We start from the raw sequence: 17,928 nt of genomic DNA on the forward strand, positions 1-17,928 counted from the left end.
ACGCCCCTCAAAAAATATTCTCCAGACTCTAACGTAAGGCCCCCAAGACTTATTTAGGTCTTAGGTAGGACTTCTGTCCCAGTTAGTCGCAGGGCATCGATTTAACTGGATTGTAGCTCCCACATGATCCCTCCCCCCGCCCCCTTTAGCACGGTGCGTTATTAATTTAATAATAATAATAATAATAATAATAATAATAATAATAATAATAATAATAATTTATACCGCCTTTCATCGGAAGATCGCCGGGCGGTTTACAACATAACCTGTGTCGTGTGATCTGTGAAAGGAAAGGATGGGCGGAAGATGGTGACGCTGGTGATTAAAGAAGAACAATTGCAAACAAACCGTCCCTCGAATAAATTATTGTATTTCAGACGTCTTGATTTGTGGATGACTGCTCCTTCCACAAGAAAAGTTAGACGGAATTACTTAGCCCTAACCGATTCGTAGCCCTAGCCCCAGTGCATATTTACCCAGAAGTAAGCCGCTCTGAATTCAATGTGATTTACTCCCAAGTAATTGTGCAAACGACTGCATCCTCACAGAGCCATTCTAAAGGAAATCCTACTGTGGTCAATGGGGATCACTCCCTAGTAAATGTGTTTAGGGTTACAGCCAGGTTAGTCCTGCTGATTTATGTGAATTAAATCGCTTTAAACCCAAACAGTTCAATTTATCAGAATTCTCGTTAGGTTTTTTAACTCTGTGGAGTTCAGTCCGTGAAAGTTAGTTTAATAATCCAAACGCAGTTCAAAAACCGCACATAGATTTGCCCCTGAAATCAGTGGCAGCTAAATATTATTGCCACATTTTAATGGTTTGAGTTATTGAGCTGCTGGGCAGCTTTAAATTATCCGGGCTAAAGTTTGCTGCTGACTGTTGACCCCAGATCGTTTACTTAAATTATTCAAGTCAAGAAGGAGTTAGTGGAATAGAAAATGAAATTTATCCTCTTGGATCTTTCGGACCCGCACCCCCGCGATTGCTGAACAAAGATGCTCAACAGGTTGTAAAACAAGTTAGCACTTACTTCATTCCCGACCCATAAAATCCCTCGTTTTTCTTTCTTTCTTTTTAAAGGAAAATGACAGAGGAAAGATTCTAGAGAAACGCCGCTGGAAGATGGAAAGTGCATTAAGTCTCTAACATGGAAAAAAGCAAGAAACAGGGCAAACTTGCAGATTAGATTCTGATTTAAGATTCCACCTGCCCATTATCCAGGGGGAAACAGGAGTAGTACCTCTTTTACATACACGTAAGAGGATACTCGGGTATATTTCCTGCTTTTTATTGGCATGTTTTTTAGACTTTGAATAATGTACTGCTGTTTAGTATATCAACCTGCCGCTCCAAATACTCGCCAGTTTTCAGCCCGACCCGCTGAACCGCGATGGTCCGCGTCAATTGAGGGCAGGTGTAGAACTTGCTCTGGCGTTTATGATGGAAACTCAACGTACTGTAATTTATTTATGTGGAATGAAATGAGACATACGCTTTTAGGGCAGAAGCTCGGAAAGTAGAAGTGTTACCCTACTATCTCTGGATAAGACCCTTTCTCAATCGTTGGTACGTCAACGGATTGAGGGAGGGAATTACTTGCTCGTTATTTTGTTCTTTTCCTTTTTTCCGTTTCGTTCTTCTTCTTCTTCCTAACACTAAAACAAACTCAGCGAAAGGGCTAATTTCAGGGCACAGAAACGCCAGAGTCCACGCGGTGCCGTGTATTTTATTTTATTTTATTTTTGGGTGCCACAAAAGACCTCATTGATCCAGATTGCAAATGGCTTGTGAAGTTCTTTTAGATGACGTGCAGCTCAACTCAAAGTCCTGTTTAAATGGTGGAATATCTCCAACGAAGTCCCGTTGTGACTTCAAGGAGACCCGGATCTACTTCGACTCCGTGACTTTTGAGACTCTGGGCAGTGGCTACACCTGAATGCCTAAGAGAAAAGAAACAAATCAAATCGAAAGCTGGTGTGAAATCAAAAGGAAGCATATTTTGTGGGTGGGAAAACGGATAAACAGTTAAATGGCACATATCCCCAGCATGCACCGTCCAGCATACCGTAACTTACCTGAACGCATATAGACTTTTACTTTATGCAACTCAACAGTACAGACTCCTGTGTATCTCAATTGAGAAGTAAGTAGCACTGAATGGGTGTACTCCCAGCTAAGTAGATACAAGATTGCAGCTTAAACACGATCCAACCAAAGCTAAGCTCATAAGCTTTATTGATTTCAATGACCGAGATCCATGGGGCAATCCTATAAGTATCTACCAAGCTGCACTGAGTTCAGTGGGACTTACACCCAAGTAAATGAGTAGAGGGTTGCAGCCTTAAGCCCACACTTAAGTATTCCAGTTGAAGTAAGTGGGACTTGGAAAGTTCTTGTTGTATATCAATTATTAAATATGCACATTAGTAGATAGTGGGTATGCAATGTTTATATAGACAATGCACCACTTATTTGTTACTATTCATATCCCAACTTTCTGTCAAGGAACTTACGGTGGCATACATGGTTCCTTCGCAGTTTATCGTCACAACAAGCCTGTAAGGAAGTTGTTTGATAGAGCGTGTGACTAGCCCAAGGTCACCCAGTGAGTTTCATAGCTGAGTGGGGGTTTGAATCATGGCCTCCCAGGTCCAACACTCTAACCACTAGCTTACACTGTCTCTCTTTTAAAATGTTTTTCCCAATATGGCAGAATGCAAACCAATGAATAATATTCAACATATCCACTTCCACATAATGTATACATGAGAGAAATGACAGGATTTCAGCCGTGCAACATAGCTATCAGGGGTAGCAACAGTTTTTTGTGAATTGGACATCCACATGTGGCGTGTCAAAATTAGTGTGAACTCATTTGAGTCACCACCTGTAACCGCGACTTCAAGCGACGACTTGCAGGTGAAAAACATCCTCAGTCGTCATAGGAAGTTTGTTTTACTGAGCCTTATTACTCTCATCTTCATTAGAGACCAATAATTCATGGGTTCTGGAGAACTGGTGCAGGAACTCATCAAGGTAAAATTTGTGTTGGGGGTCCCTCTAGATCAGCCGGTTTCTCAACTCTGTAGTCAGTCTGGCACGTCCAAGAAATAACAAAAACCAGGGAGCATTTGAGCATGTTCAGAGTCCCCCCCTTCACGTCCACTCTAAACAATGGGAGAAGAAGGAGAGGGTCCAGGAGAGAATTACTGGACACAGCACACGACTCCCAACTAGGCCTGACCCCCACTACCTCTTATTCCAAACAATGAGAACTTCGAGTGACCGGTGTGTTACAATCGGTCCAGTTCTTAAAGAGGAACGGTGGCCAAGGGCAAATCCCTCCCTATTAGTGTCAGTAGCAAACCTTCCAAAAATCTGAAGGGATTTGTCATCTTATTTCCCAGTCTCAGTTTCTCTATTTGTCAAATTGTACGAGCAATATAGAAACATCATCAGCATCTCTCTCTCTCTCGTAAGAACTGTAGATTGACTTTTTAGCTCCACCAGTGCTCCCACAGAGATAAAAGTGCTGCGTTTGTGACAAACTTATGTTTCTGATCCTGGGGATATCAACTCCTGCAGAACATTGGATTAAGTAAACAGGGAAGAGAAGGCAGACTTTATTATGTAAAGTTTATCAACATTTTATTCTTTATGAGAGCACTGTAAGCAGTAAAGAGGGAATTTTTCATTTACTCAGTTTTTGCCTGAAGCTTCTGGAACATTTTATTATCTATCATCTATATCTATCTATCTATCATCTATCTATCTATCATCTATCTATCTATCTATCTATCTATCTATCTATCTATCTATCTATCATCTATCTATCTATCTATCATCATCATCATCTATCATCATCTATCATCTATCTATCTATCTATCTATCTATCTATCTATCTATCTATCTATCTATCATCTATCTACATCTATCTATATCTATCTATATATCATCTATCTATCTATCTATCTATCTATCTATCTATCTATCTATCATCTATCTATCTATCTATCATCTATCTATCAATCATCTATCTATCATCTATCTATCTATCTATCATCTATCTATCTATCTATCTATCTATCTATCTATCTATCTATCTATCTATCAATCTATCTCTATCTATCATCTGTCTCTCTATGGCGTATAATAAAATTTGGATTTCAAAACAGCTCCTTATTACTTCTTCGCTCTTGAAATACAAAACAGGAGACAATTAGTTTGTGCCTTGAGGTACTGTCAGTATTATTCCCATTTCACGGATGGAAAGGAGAGACTGAGAGGTAGAAACCTGACTTGATGGTATAGTATAGTGATAATTCTACTTGGGGAGGGGAGAATACTCCAAGAAAGATCTCCCCGAGTTTTAACTCTGCACTTTTGCCAAATGCAAAACTATAAATGGGGGATTGGCACTAACAGCCTGCCGCTGTAAAAGAACTAACCATTTCAGTGCATCATTTTCAATGCAATAAAATGCTTTTGCAGTGCTGTCCTATAGCTGCCTAGTTAGAAGTACCGTAAGCCCCACTGAGTTCAATGAACTTCCTCCTAGGGACGTGTCTGGAGGATTGCAGCCTTAAAGTTATTTCACGTCATTTGGCTTACATACCGTAGTCACAGCCCTGTAAAAAACAGGTAAACACAATGTCCGTTTTACTGCTGGGGGGAAACTGAGGCTGGGAAGCAAGCTATCTGCTCAAAGACAACCCGCGCGCGCAGCCCATCTTACCCAAAAGTCTTTGAGGGGCTGGAAACATCTATATCTGTAGCCCAGCGTCTCCCCCAAGACTCTTGAGGGGGACTACCTTTAAAAGCAGGGTGTACAGAATATAAATGAATGGCCTGAGAGACTAAATCACATACACGAATCGACGAATGAGATTCCTTATCGTTTGCAATGCAAGGGACACGGGACTGGGAAGCAAGGATGGGAGAAAGAGAAACAGCGAATCCTATTTAAACTTCAGGTCCCTTACAGCGGTGCCACACCTTTGTTACTCCTTTTGCAACGCGAGGCATCAGGATCAGCGTCTAGCCACTACTTACTTTATTTATTTTATTTATTTATTTAGTTTTTACAGAGGCACAAGGAGCTGTCTTCAAGGTCCTCCTCGCTTGATGGCATGCATTTGGTGGCCAACCTGCCAGGCAGTTGAATTGACCAAGGCAGACTTTAGCCCTTGACCTCGAGGTCGCGTGTGGGTGGGTGCAGTCGAGCTACTTGCCTCCTCCATGGCTGAATGTTGATGGAGCCAAACGAGGGACAGCCCTTTAGCCGAGCCCCCGGGGAAGCCTGGGATTCTTCCCCACCCCTCCCAGGGGAGAAGGGCAAAGGTGAAGGGCATTTGTTTCCGAAGAGACTCGGGGGTACCCAGAGACTGGCCTGGAGTGTGACTTCGGGAGCGAGCAAGAAGGCGGTCACTGGGAGAAGGAGCGAGCTCACCTCGAGAGGGCGAGAGGCTGGTGATCTTTATTCCCTGGGATGGCCACTTCTCTCCGTGGATACAAGTCCTCCCGGGGGGCAAGGGTCTCTCCTGACCTTCGCTTCAGTGGGCACAAAAGGGAGATCAGAAGTTAAACGGCCCAAACAAAAACAAAAAAGCGAGGAAAGCAGTGAAAGTAAACAAGAGTGTTTCTATGTCTTTCTAAAGAATGGATGCATTGAATGAGTGGATGACAAAGAATCTTGTGGCACCTTGAAGACAGACCGATTTCTCGAGGCATAAGCTTCCGGGGACCACAGTTCACTTCATCACATGAATCTGCAGCTCCCTAGGATAAATTAGATTTCTTAGTCTGGATTTGTTTAAGGCTGCAATCCGAGGCTCATTTACTTGTGGGGGGGGCAAGTCGCTTTGACTTCCAGGTAAATATGGATAGGGGCGTGTAGTTCAGCCCTGCACCTATTTACTTTGAAGCAATCCTAGCTACTAATGCAGCGGGACTTGCTTCCAAACAAGTGGGCATGGGTTTGGGGGCTTAAATAAAACACCAACCATTCCTGCCTGTCTGTCTGAATCACCCCCCCCCCCACCCTACCCCAGACAGCCATACAAAAACTAGGGAAAGGTTTAGGGAGGACAAATAACTGACAAAGAAAATTCGACCAATTTACATCAATTTTCCCTCCGCTCCCTTACAAGTCAGAAGGAACCCGAGATTAAAATAAGGATCTGAGTTATCCTTTCTCCAATAACCCATTGACTCTTTTGAACCTGTTTCCTTAAACCACCCCCGCTCCCATGAAAATAAACCCAAAGTCCTGCCCCCCCCCAAAAGTCGTGGAAGAAATAACAGCAACAACAACAATAACGATTTTCCATATATAAAATATGAAAATGTGATATAGTAATGTGAATATAAGTCCCCCCCCCAAAAAACAAGTCATAGTGGCAGTGAAGGTAGATTAGGAGCTGGAAGGGTGGGGGCCTGAGAGAGCTAAGAAGCTGAAGTCTGGTAATTCTATCTCTTGGCTGTGGCAACAGGGAGAGTCAGCCGAGTCTACCTATCGGGCCATCTGGCTGTTCTAAGCTGTGGCCCCATGCTGTATGATTTTCTCTTAAAATCTCTTCCGCTGAAGCCCCGCTCTTATTGAATTCATCAAAAGCAAACTTTCCCCGAGTTTTTTTTTTTTAAAAAGAAGGAGGCTAAAATAATAAGTCGACCACTGTGACATTCTCTAGGCTTAGACCATTTTTCATAACGCAGCTGATAGTCTTTTGTGCGGCGGAGGAGACTAAACAGATGAATAACGAGGAAAGTCTCCCGGAAGGGAGGAGAGAGAGAGAGACAGACAGAGAGAGAAACCCCATACAGCTCCCCCCCTCCAACTAAAGCTCCTTTTTCTAATCTTTAAAAAGTTAACTGAAATGAGAGGTGCGTGTAAAAAAAAAAAAATCCCCCAGCGCCACCAAGGAGCAAGCAAAACACTGATTGTGTCCCGACTGGAAACAACTTTGCACTGGCTCGCTTCGCTCCCCAAACTTTTTTTTTTTTTTTTTTGCAGCTTATGAGACGACCCAGGTGGCGGGGCGAAGCCGGGGCCTGGGCCATCTCAGAGAAACAGCCGCAGCCTGCCTGGAGACCCCAGCTGCTCTGATGACTATTTTTCCAAACTTGCAGCAAGTCACACACTCTCTCTATATCTCTCTGCATTTTTATTTATATCCCCCCCCCGGTCCTCCTCCTTGTAGTAATCCTTATTGACTCTAGGGCCAGGAAGCAGGAAGTGTCTGCAAGAGGAAGGAGGAAATCGGGGTGGGGGTTGGTGGTGTTTGTTTTTGATGGACACATGGGGTAAGTTTCATCTTTCATTTTGTTTTACCTCGGTGTATTTTCAAGTGTATTCCCCCCTTTTAAATGCTTGATGTACATACTAGATACATAGTTGATGGATTGCTTATGTTCTCCCAACTCATTTCATATAGAGATATGATTTGTGTATGTCTTGGATCCTGTTTAGATTTGATTTGCTGTTGTTTATTTTATTTTTTCCCTATTCTCTTCACTTCGGGATTATTTTCAAACTAAATCAAAATGCTTTATACCCCAATCTCCCACTTCAGTGGGTTCCTAGGGAGTGGGATTTTAATATGTTTGAATGAGATGATATTCAATATGTCATGGGGGACCGATGGGCTCGTGGTTTTCATTTATTTATTTGATATATTGTGGGAAGAAGGGTGGCATCTTAGGCCCCGATCCGAGTCACACCTGGAAGTAAACGATAGGTGCAGTCCTACTGCCACTTACTTAGAATTTAGCCGCATTGAATTGAATGGGACCTACTTCCCATTCAAAGCATGTATACGTAGGGCCAAACCTTCTATGATTGGACTGCAGGAATCCTGTGTGTGTGTGTGTGTGTGTGTGTTTTGGCCGATGAGAAAAACAAAACTGACCCAACTAGCAGGGTTGTTGTTGTTGGGGCAAACAAGACATATTGTAAAAGGAATTTGCTAATTAAAAACTATGTAGTAAATAATAGCAGTGCATTGTGTGAATATACGTGGCGAAGATTCATGGCGTTTGCTTTAAGAGGATCCATACCGCTCAGCTCAGTGGCGCTTACTTCCGAGTAAACGTGCGTAGGATCCAGCTGTAAGACAAGCTGCCAGTTCCCTCGTCAAAAAGCCTGTGTGCAGCTGCGCCTTTTGCAATGTATAGTGCCATGTAATCATATCGTCAGCATCACACACCGGATTCCACTTAAGTCCACGACGCCGAGGGTCGAATGTATTAGCCAAAGTCCTACACGCGCGAGAGGTTTTTTCTCCAGAAGCTCAGCCATTGGTTCAAACAGGGCTATTTATTCAAAGGGAGAAGCCACGCGGGTGATCTGGGGAGTTAGCTTCATTTTTAAGAACTGTTTATGTGTGTTACGTTACATGCACAGCCATTTCCTTTGCGCTGTGCCTCGTCAGTCTCCAGATAGGAAAGATCCCCCCTCCCGCCCCCCATTTAAGCAAAATAATCCCAGCCTCCGAGAAAATACTACCCAAGCAGATTAGCTCGGAGTGAAACCGCATTACATAGCATAGACATCAACCCCCCCCTCCACAGAACTCAGTGGAAGCTACAATGGAAGCCCATTTAACATGCGAAATAAAACCGGAGTCTTGGTTTAGTGCTTTGTTTTGACTGGCTTGTCGGTTCAGGATGGTGGATTTCGTCTAAATGCAAGGACTCCGGCTTCCCTGCGTCTCCTGGGAGCGGCCCTAAGTACCACTATATGGGAGTAACTCCCATTGAACTCAACGAACCGGATTTGCTTCTGCGTCACGGTGCTTAAGATCCTGTTGGCAGCCCACCTGCGCCTGCCTGTCTCTTTCTCTTGGACACGTTTTCCTGTTGCTGCCCTTGGTGGTTGTTTCTCCAGTATCCATCTCAGATGCCTCGCTCTTAAGTGCGTAAAATATGACATCATATTTGTGTCCCATGTAATTGGCTGGGTTGGAAGACTCTGGTTCCTTTGGATGCTGGTTCCGACTTTTCTTTCCGAAAACTGGGAAGAGAGCGTAAAGTCCTCCTCCTTTCCCTTCCTGGGGAAGAAATAAACAATAAAAGAGGGTAGTGGGGCGTTTCCACATTAAAACTACGGACTAGCTCCTTTGCAACAAAATAGATTCTTTGACATGCGCTGGGGACAGAGTTCGCCTGGGGCGGAGGTCCCTCTACCCCACCATCCCGCCCCCCAACCAAAGCTTGCACAGTGTACCGGGTGATGGAAGAAACAAGCGATCCCTGGGATTAATGCCCTTTTTCCGCGCTTTGGTCTGTGGGACTAGCAGAAAACGCAACTTTTGCCCCCATTGGCTAGCTAGGTGAATTAAGCGCACCCTGCAACTGAACAGTCCTTGACCTTTGCCTTTATGTTTGCTCAAATGTTTGCCTAAAACACAATCACCCTTGACAAGGGAGCCTGCTACCGTGTGACACCGCCTATTCAATAGATAGATGTTCCCTGCCACACACACAACAACCCCAGCGCAGCATTTTAAATGGCTTAGGTATTTGTAAAAGCCCGTATAAATTAATGTCGGGTGATTGCTAGTTGCTGGTCAAAGAGGCTGCCGTTTAACTGGTAGAATACAAGGGAATCCATAGATGGAAAGCACACGCGCGCGCTCTGTTTCTCTGTCTCTCTCTCTCTGTTTCTCTCGCACGCACACCCGAACACAAACAAACAGGGAGAAAAAAACCGAGGGCCAGGAAACCCGCAGCAGCGAATGTGCAGGAGCGCGCGCGCACAGGAAATGTTAGTAGCGAGCCACGCATGTGTCGAGGAACCAGACTCAAATGCTGCTAATGCTTGAGGAGGAAGAATAAGAGAATAAAAGAATGAACGGGTTGATAATGTAGGATAGGACAAGTGTGGTCTAGAACGCAGACTGAAATAGGATCCGGTGGATCCGTGGCATTTGCAGGCCGATGTAGTCAGGCCCACTCGTTACTCCCAAAAAAATCAGCATGCCCAGGATATATTGCCTTGTATGAAGCAGTAGATTGGTACTGTATTCTGTATGTCCATACCTAGGTATACGTGTACTTCTGTGCACAGGATTTTGGCACTTCTGTTTTATAGGGTATCCAAGCGTTAAGGATGCATTCTCCTCACTCCTCTCCGCCAAACGCCTTTTAAACAGTTAAGTTGGAAGGAGGTGAGGCTTCGCTTTCAATAGGCAACCTGGGAGTTGGGTTTGCTAGACGCCTTCGACCTCCCCTTACGACTTAGAAGCTTTGAAAAGCCTCACCCCACCCAGGGAGTCAAAAGGGTTCCTTCTTAATATTTTTCAGCAGGACAGCTCAACCCTTCGCTCGAAGGAACCTGACTGCTGGTGCAGCCAGCACCCTCTCTCCTCAACGAGTTCAGGGTCGCTTGCTCCCGAGTAAGGCTTTCTAGGATTTCCGGCTCCCTTCGCAGGAGTGTCAGGAGGAACTGGGTTGGGTGGAAACGTAGCTCCTTCGCTGGGGCTGGTGTCTTAGTTCCGTGCAGGTTACAGAGCATCTCTGCAAGGCAAGGCTCTTTCTCTGGGGAAAGGGAAGCTTCGCCCTCCTTTCGCCCTCGCAACCCATTCGATATATTTCCCTATGCGTCCACACGACACTCATATGGATGTATTCTTGCGCAAACGGGATGCACGTAGCTGTTAGTGCTGATTGGTCATGAACGTCTTCCGTTTGAACTTGCAGTGACTGGGGTGGGGGAGGAAACCTCCTGCATTTTCATTGCCCTCCTGTAACCCTTGAGTTAGAATGAAAATGAAGGATCCATATGAGGACGATGACTTTAAAAAATAATAAACTCGTAATTTGATTTTTTTGCTCTTGTTACCAGGCAATAAAAGCTCCAATTCTTGGAGAGATCAAGCTGTTTAGTTAGTAAACAGCAATGTGATTCCGTTGTAATGAATTTTGTTCGTTTTGGTCTTTCCGCGAGTAAGAGTTCTTTGATGCACTGCTATATGTATGTAAATAACCTGGGAGGGGGAAGCCTTCACATTTTGTGAACTACCTTTCTCTAGCCACGTAAAGGCATTCCTTTCTACAGCAGAGTGTTTGGCGCTTTAGAAAACAACTGCTATCTGCATTAGCGTGCTGCTCTGGTTATTTCGGAAGTCGTTTTTAATCTCTCGTAGGACTTTCGGAGCTCAAGGAGCTTTCTCACGTCCTCAGAGTACATGGTCTGTTTTTAATATCCCATTTTATGGATATGGAAACTGAGAGATCTGCCCAAAAATGATGGCCTGATAGAAAACCTATTTTCCATCAGACTCTTCCAATATTCTCTTCGCTGGATGCTGCACTTCAGTTTCCTCTGGGTGTGAACCAGTGTAGAATAGGCAGAGTGGATGGCTGTGGCTGTGAACAGCTCCACTAGTTCTCAGTTTCCCCATCAGGAAAGTGGACACGTTTAACTGCCGATCATTAACACATCCCAACTCACCGCGTAAAGATTCTAACAGATGAATTTGTTTAGATGACTCTAAAGCCATGCGGTTCCAGTTTAAATTATTGCGCCCCTAATAGCGTGATCCTCAAAAGGTTTGTTTAGAAGCAATTCAGCCGCTGCTTTTTTGAAAGCAAATGCATTTAGGAACCTTAATCGTCATCCGTTGCAGCCGAAGCACAAAGGATTTAATTGTATTGTGGGTTTTAAAAAAATGTGTTATGACCCGCCCAGGGACCTTCTTTCTGATGAAGGGGGTGGGGTAAGAAAGAAAACAACAATAATTTTGCTAATAATGTATAATGAATACTCAGGCTTGGCTGTTGGATCGCGTTGGGAAGTATGTTCGCATCGATCAGTTGGGAATTTGTTTCACGCATGCCCTCTTGGCTGGGAACGTAGCGCTTTTGCGCAATTCCCATTCATATCGGAGGTGGGGGGGCGGCGGCTTGCAAATGACAGTTTCAGGTGTACTTTGCTGTCTAAGCACCTTGAATCGGAAATAAGTCCCAATGATTTCTCACGAGTTTACACTCGATTTTTTTTTTTTTTTTTTACAAAATAGAATGTCACTCTTCCAGAGCTCCAGGTAGCCTGAAAACAATACCGCAGTTCAGCATTTATGTGCTTTGCTGACACGTGTCACACCTGGTGCAGAAGTATCCATCTTTTCCCCTATAGGCTGAAACGAGCTTTTCTGTTCACTTACTGCCGCGTGGCTGATTCGCTCAGGACACACGTGCACTTAAAATTCAGGGATTAGTGATGCCCTCCAGTAACATTGCTCGCCTACCGCATAGCGATACGAAACACATTTAATTGGAAGTTGGCGCCATTGGTGGGTTTTGTTTTGTTCTTTACTTTCGAGTAAGCGTGTAGATGATCGCAGGTACCTGATTTTCCCCAGGGAATTTTAACCAGCAAGGGAAATTTGGGAGGGGGGGGAGAGGCTACTACAAATAAGAAAAGTATCTGTTTGCTTCGGTCGGAAGCCCCATGGGACGTTTACTCCCAAGGAAGCGTGCAGCCAATGATCCTGAGTTCGGCCGGAAGCCTGCAGGCCACCAGCAAAGGTGGTTTAGGTTGCACCTCCAGGCACATTTGCTCAGGCGTAAATCCCTTGAAGGCAACGGGAATTACTTTTGAGTAAACATCCGTCGAACTGGACAGTTAATTAGGAAAAGAGCGCAGGTTTCAATTTCTGATTCGCCTTTTTCTTGGGAAGCTGTGTGTTGACGAACCAAAGGAAAGCCATCGCTGGCCAAATTAGAGGAAAATGAGTCAGGGATCGCCACCTCCGAGGCAGGACGAGTCAGAGGATCACAGCGCCGATTAAGTAGAAATGGGAGGGGGGGGGCGATCTGGAAGAAGGTCAGCCACGAGGCTTTTGCAAATACAGTGACGACAGACTTTCCTTTGGTACTCTGCCATGAACGGGAGAGAGATTGCAAGCTGAACTTTCTTCCCGCTTCCTTCGCAAACCCCCCAGGGAAGGAAACGGGTTATTTGTTGTAAGGAGGAATGGTAGAACATTTTTTTTTAAAAAAATATATTCATTAGAGAAAATCTTGCTTAGAAGATGAACTATCTGACAGCCAGATCCCATGAGCACCTACTCAGAAGTAAGTCGCGCTGAAGTCAATGACACTTACTTCCGAGCAGGTCCTTCTAAGAAGCACCAAGGGACATAACTCTGTGCAGGGATACGAAGACGTAAGCCCCACTGAGTTTCATGGGACTTACACCCAGGTAAACATAGGTACTGTTGTGGTTTTGTAAAGCAATAAGCTTCAAAACTCTGTGGGACTGACTGTCGAGGAATCCTGTTTTGGCTCGCCTGCCCTCCACATAGATTTAAAGTCACTCACTTGCACGCAACACTTACGTGTTGTAGACATGCTTGCATTTACACCGTAATTCAGTTTTAGTAGGTGCAATAAGAGTTCAACATCGCTGTCCGCAACCCGTTTATTGACTTCAAATCAATTTAAACTGCCACCCGAGGCACATCGACTTGCAACTCGGCTTCGCTGACGTTCCTCCCCGAGATCTATGGCTTGGAAGTCTGCCACTGACTTCCCTGGGACTCCTTTCCAAGGAGCGTGTGCCCAAGAGGAACGCCATAAACGTCTTGACTTGCAAGTACATTACAGCGAAAGTCAAAGTGCTTAGGTTGCGGGTAACTGCAAATCCTGGCTGGGAAACTGCGCTGACAATATGTTTCGGTAATGCTTTCCTTATGCAGCTTTGGAAGTTTCAAAAAGTTGAACCTCGCTTCTTTCGGTCACTGCTTTCCCGACCAGAAAAGAAAGAAATATATTTGCAAATATATTTGTTAGCATGCCTATGAGATACCAATCAGAGTTTGCATGGGAAAGTTTTATTTAAAAATAATTACGATGTGATAAAAAAAGGGCACACCTTTCACGCACAGTATTTTATCACACCAGGTATATCTCCTGAATTTCCATCCCTCCTCCCCCCTTTCTAAACTGTCTGCTACATAAACAATGAAGCTTGTAATTACTTGCTAATTTCATTGCGGTTGCTCCGGAGAGCTTATAACATTTGGGCCCCATTGTCCACTCATTATGTTTCCAGAAGCTTTCTAGGATGCCTCGCCTGGACTTTGTCCAGTCTGTAACCAATAAAGGAAATTTACAACCTTGACACATAGGGAACCCGTCTCTCCCGCTCCCTGCCCCCTCCGCCGCCAATGTCAGGGAGGAAAAATTGAGATGTAAAGGTGCTTGGTGCTTTCTCACAACCCTGTAGCTCTTAATAAAGAATTAGACTAAAGCGGGAGGGGGGTGGAGAGAAAAAAGAAATGGTAACACAATAAAAAGAGTTAGATCCCTCATTCAAAGACCATGTTTTTTGTTGTTTTACTTCTTATTAAAGATGCTCATTACATCACTTTGTTCCAAAAGGACACTTTCATTCTCTAAGAGTTTATTTAATAGAGTACCGTCAAAACCAATAGGAGTGATGCCATCGTTTTTCAACAGTAGGAGGATCATATAACCTTTTGATGTTTTTAGTTCACCCGATCCAGACTTCTGTGACAAAACATTTTAATGGATATCGATCAGTGACAGTCGCCGAAACTGTTAGCGGTGAAATAGTTAAAGCTTAGCAAATACTAGCACCTCTCAGGACTTTGAAGTTAGTCCAAAGTTATATACTGTATCTCGCAACGATCCGAAAAAGGTGATGAACTTGGGCTTTGGTGGCTTTCTTTAAAGAAGGAACAAAAATTAAACACATATAGAATACATATTCCAGTTTTGTCTGTGTGATTTCCCCCACCCTAAGGATGGTTTCAGTGGCACTTGCTTCCAAACAAATGTGCTCAGGATCGCAGTTTTATGACATCTTTGCAGGCTGGGGTGAAATTCAAAGCTGAAAACTTATGCACTTGGGAATAACCCGCCCTCAGCGGAACTTATTTCGAAGGAAACGTGCACAGGATCGAACCCGCCGCCCTCCCTCCATTAGCGTGTCCATTGCATTTTACATGTGAGTTGAATTCATTAAAGGCTGAAACATTTCTTATGGATCGGTCCCGGTTGAAACAAAATGTTCTGGTTAATACCTGTGCAAAAATTAATAATCAAAACCTCTCCCCTGGCTGCACATAGAGACAGACAAATTGTGTGTGTGTGCGCGCGCGTGTTTATTTCTATGTATATATTTGTGCGCGCGCGTTATCTACCAAACTACCTGCAGTTGTTTACTGGAGCAGTCACTCGGTTACTAATTGAACTACACTGGAGCAAACTCTTTCAAGTTTGTAAAAGGCTTTGACTCTGGTTCTTTTTCCAACCACGGGCATAATGGAAGCAGAAGGAAAAAAGATGGGCATATTTTGAGGGGGGGACCCTTTATTTTAGCCGGCAAAGGGGATAAGTATTATTTGACCGATTTCTGTACCGATGTAGGTTTTGGAACCGCACAAAACTCCTAAGCTGCAATCCTGCACACAGTATCTGGGAATAAGCCTTGTTGAAAATGAGCCTTCCTTCCGCGTAGACTCATATTAGGGTGCACTGTTACGCAGGAGTTTGTCTGAAGTGCTTTGCTTAGAATGAAAACCAACGGGGCTTCCCGCCAAGGCACCCCGAAAGATCTCTGAGCACCCGCATTCTAGAGCGCTTTGAACGCAAAGAGCGACAAAATCCTGACCAACCTTGCAGTGCTGTTGTACTTAAGCGCTTGGAACACCCCAAAGGTTCTATCTCAATTATGTTTTAATTTCCAGTGGAATGCTAACAGATTTTTTCCTCTTGCACTTGAGCTCTCCTGACCACTTCCGCCCCCCCTCCCCGCCCACTCCTTCTTGCTATCTTGTTTGTTTCCCTTTTAAGCATCCTGCTTTTCTTCTCCACTCCTCCTCTCGCAGAGAAGGGCAGCAGGGCCATCCCACAAGCAGCTCGGGGTCAGAGGCTGTTCCTCCCTCCCGGAGCCGTGTTTGTTTACAAGGAGGCAGAACCGAGGCTGTTAATGACGTCTCCTGCTTCTCACCTGACTGGCTGGGGAGGAGAGGCTGTTCTCGCCACCTCTTGGAGCCTTTGCCGTTCAGATCTTCTGCTCCATGACAGGTGGGCTCCCAATGTTTGCCATTTCCAGGGCCAGGGACGTGGGATCTTAATAGCTCTACCCCAGTACTTGATTTGTATATGCACCCTAGATTCAGCAACAACCAAGTCGCAGGGCCCCATGGCCCTCTATAGCTGTGGCTGTATTCCAGCTTCCATCAGCCCCAGCTAGCTTGGCCAGTGGTCAGAAGTGACTGGAGCTGCACCACAGTGTCACATGAGCGTGATGGTCAGTAATCACACAGTTCAAAGATGGAGTTAACTCTCTAGTAGCAAAACACTATCCTCACAGACTTGGTTGAGTGTGAGGCCTGATAAGCACAGCAGCTCATTCCCTGTGGTCTTACTCCATGAAAATCAGTCCCTGCCTCCTCTTAAGTCCCCTTCTCTGCATAGTTTCCCCCCCAAGCAATCGGATATGGCATCTGCATGCAACCAGGCTCTCCTCCTTTTTCATGCCTCTTCTGGTTCTGGGAGACCTGCAGGGACGGTTGCTTGTTACAGCAGGAGGTGGAGATACCCATGACTTTTCAGTAGCCAGACTCATCTCCGCCTCTTGGTCTGGCCTATCCACTCACCTGCTTCAGCTTCAGCTTCTGCCCCTGATTCTAGATTTCTCTCTGCCACAGATTCTTCCAACCCACTGAGCCCAGTTGTCTCTTCAGCTCCCGACACCTCCTCTTCCCAGTCTTCTCCCTCTGACCACCCATTGTTATCCCACCACCAATCCATGGTCTCTGAGCCTTCTTCCTTTGGGGTTCCCCAGCTGGTTTCTGCCACCATTCCTCTGCTTCCAGCCTGTCTGTGACACCCTGCAGCATCTGAATTGCCAGAGGGCTTAATGATCACCCAGGGAGATGCATTCTTTCTGCATTCTTTCCCGGGGAACTTTCTGGAAGCAACCCAGGGCTGGTGCTATCGTAAGGCCAACTTGGTAGCTACCTAGGGTGCAGACATCAGAGGGGCACAATACTGTCCCTTGAGGGGCACAGTTTTATATGGATTAGTTTTGGTTATGCCTTATAAATTTACAACATTTTATTTTTATATAGTAAATAATTTTATGATTTCTGCAAGACATTTTATGGGTGGGTCAGATAGTTATCCTTGCCTAGGGTGCAAGGCTGGGATAGCTCAGTTAGTAGAACATGAGACTCTTAATTCAGGGTCATGGGTTATATTGAGCGAAAGATTCCTACATTGCCAGGAGTTGAACTAGATGACTCTCATGGTGCCTTCTAACTGTATGATTCTACAAAATTAGCTTTGCCTAGAGTGCTAAAACAGTCTGGCACTGGGGCACCAGAGACAAAAGTGGTAAGAGGAAAGGGCAGGAGTCTTTCTTTTGTATAGCAGGCTACATTATAGCATAAAAAGATACACCTGCACCCTTTCCCATCTTTCATCCAAGCAAATAAGAGAATTATCATAGTTCAAGGCTGCTGGAATGTTCAGGGAGGCAGGAGAGGATATATTGTTTATTAATATCCTTCCTAACTTGCACTAGCAAGTTCCTTTACTTAGCAGAGTTTCACATTCCCCTTTTAAATGCACAGGAGATAGCTGGTTGCAGGCTTGTTTAAGCCTCTCAATATTAGGCTCCTGGTGAGTTCCCTTATATCCCTCTTCAAAGAATAAACACACCACAATATTGTGTAAAGTATAGAAAAGAAGTTTACTCACATCATCAGTTCACAGTTGGATCTCTGAAAGCAGACTTAGTTACAAAGTATATACATGTGGATCTATCCCATATGGAGATAGTTCCAGTGTCCTCTGTTGGCTGAGAGACAAGAGAGCATTTCTAGCTAAAAGCTGCTGCTCCAACGATGGAGGAAGTCAAAGAGAGAGGAGGGGCTGCGTGCCCTGTC

The 17,928-nt window shown here is 44.7% G+C and overlaps 1 long non-coding RNA gene across 4 annotated transcripts in view; it reads left to right on the top strand.

The window, feature by feature from the left end:
* The first annotated feature begins 6,901 nt into the window (after positions 1–6,901).
* The window catches only part of LOC309369993, a 250,309-nt gene continuing 239,282 nt past the window's right edge, over positions 6,902–17,928 (top strand). For 2 of the 4 annotated variants that reach the window (XR_014168322.1, XR_014168323.1), the window contains exon 1: positions 6,912–7,306. This is a non-coding gene — a long non-coding RNA (uncharacterized lncRNA). Of the gene's footprint in view, positions 7,307–17,928 lie in introns of all 4 variants that reach the window. The other 2 variants (XR_014168320.1, XR_014168321.1) reach the window with 2 other exon arrangements.

Source organism: Podarcis melisellensis (assembly GCF_964234715.1).
Source record: "Podarcis melisellensis genome assembly, chromosome: 5".
Classification (NCBI taxonomy): domain Eukaryota; kingdom Metazoa; phylum Chordata; class Lepidosauria; order Squamata; family Lacertidae; genus Podarcis; species Podarcis melisellensis.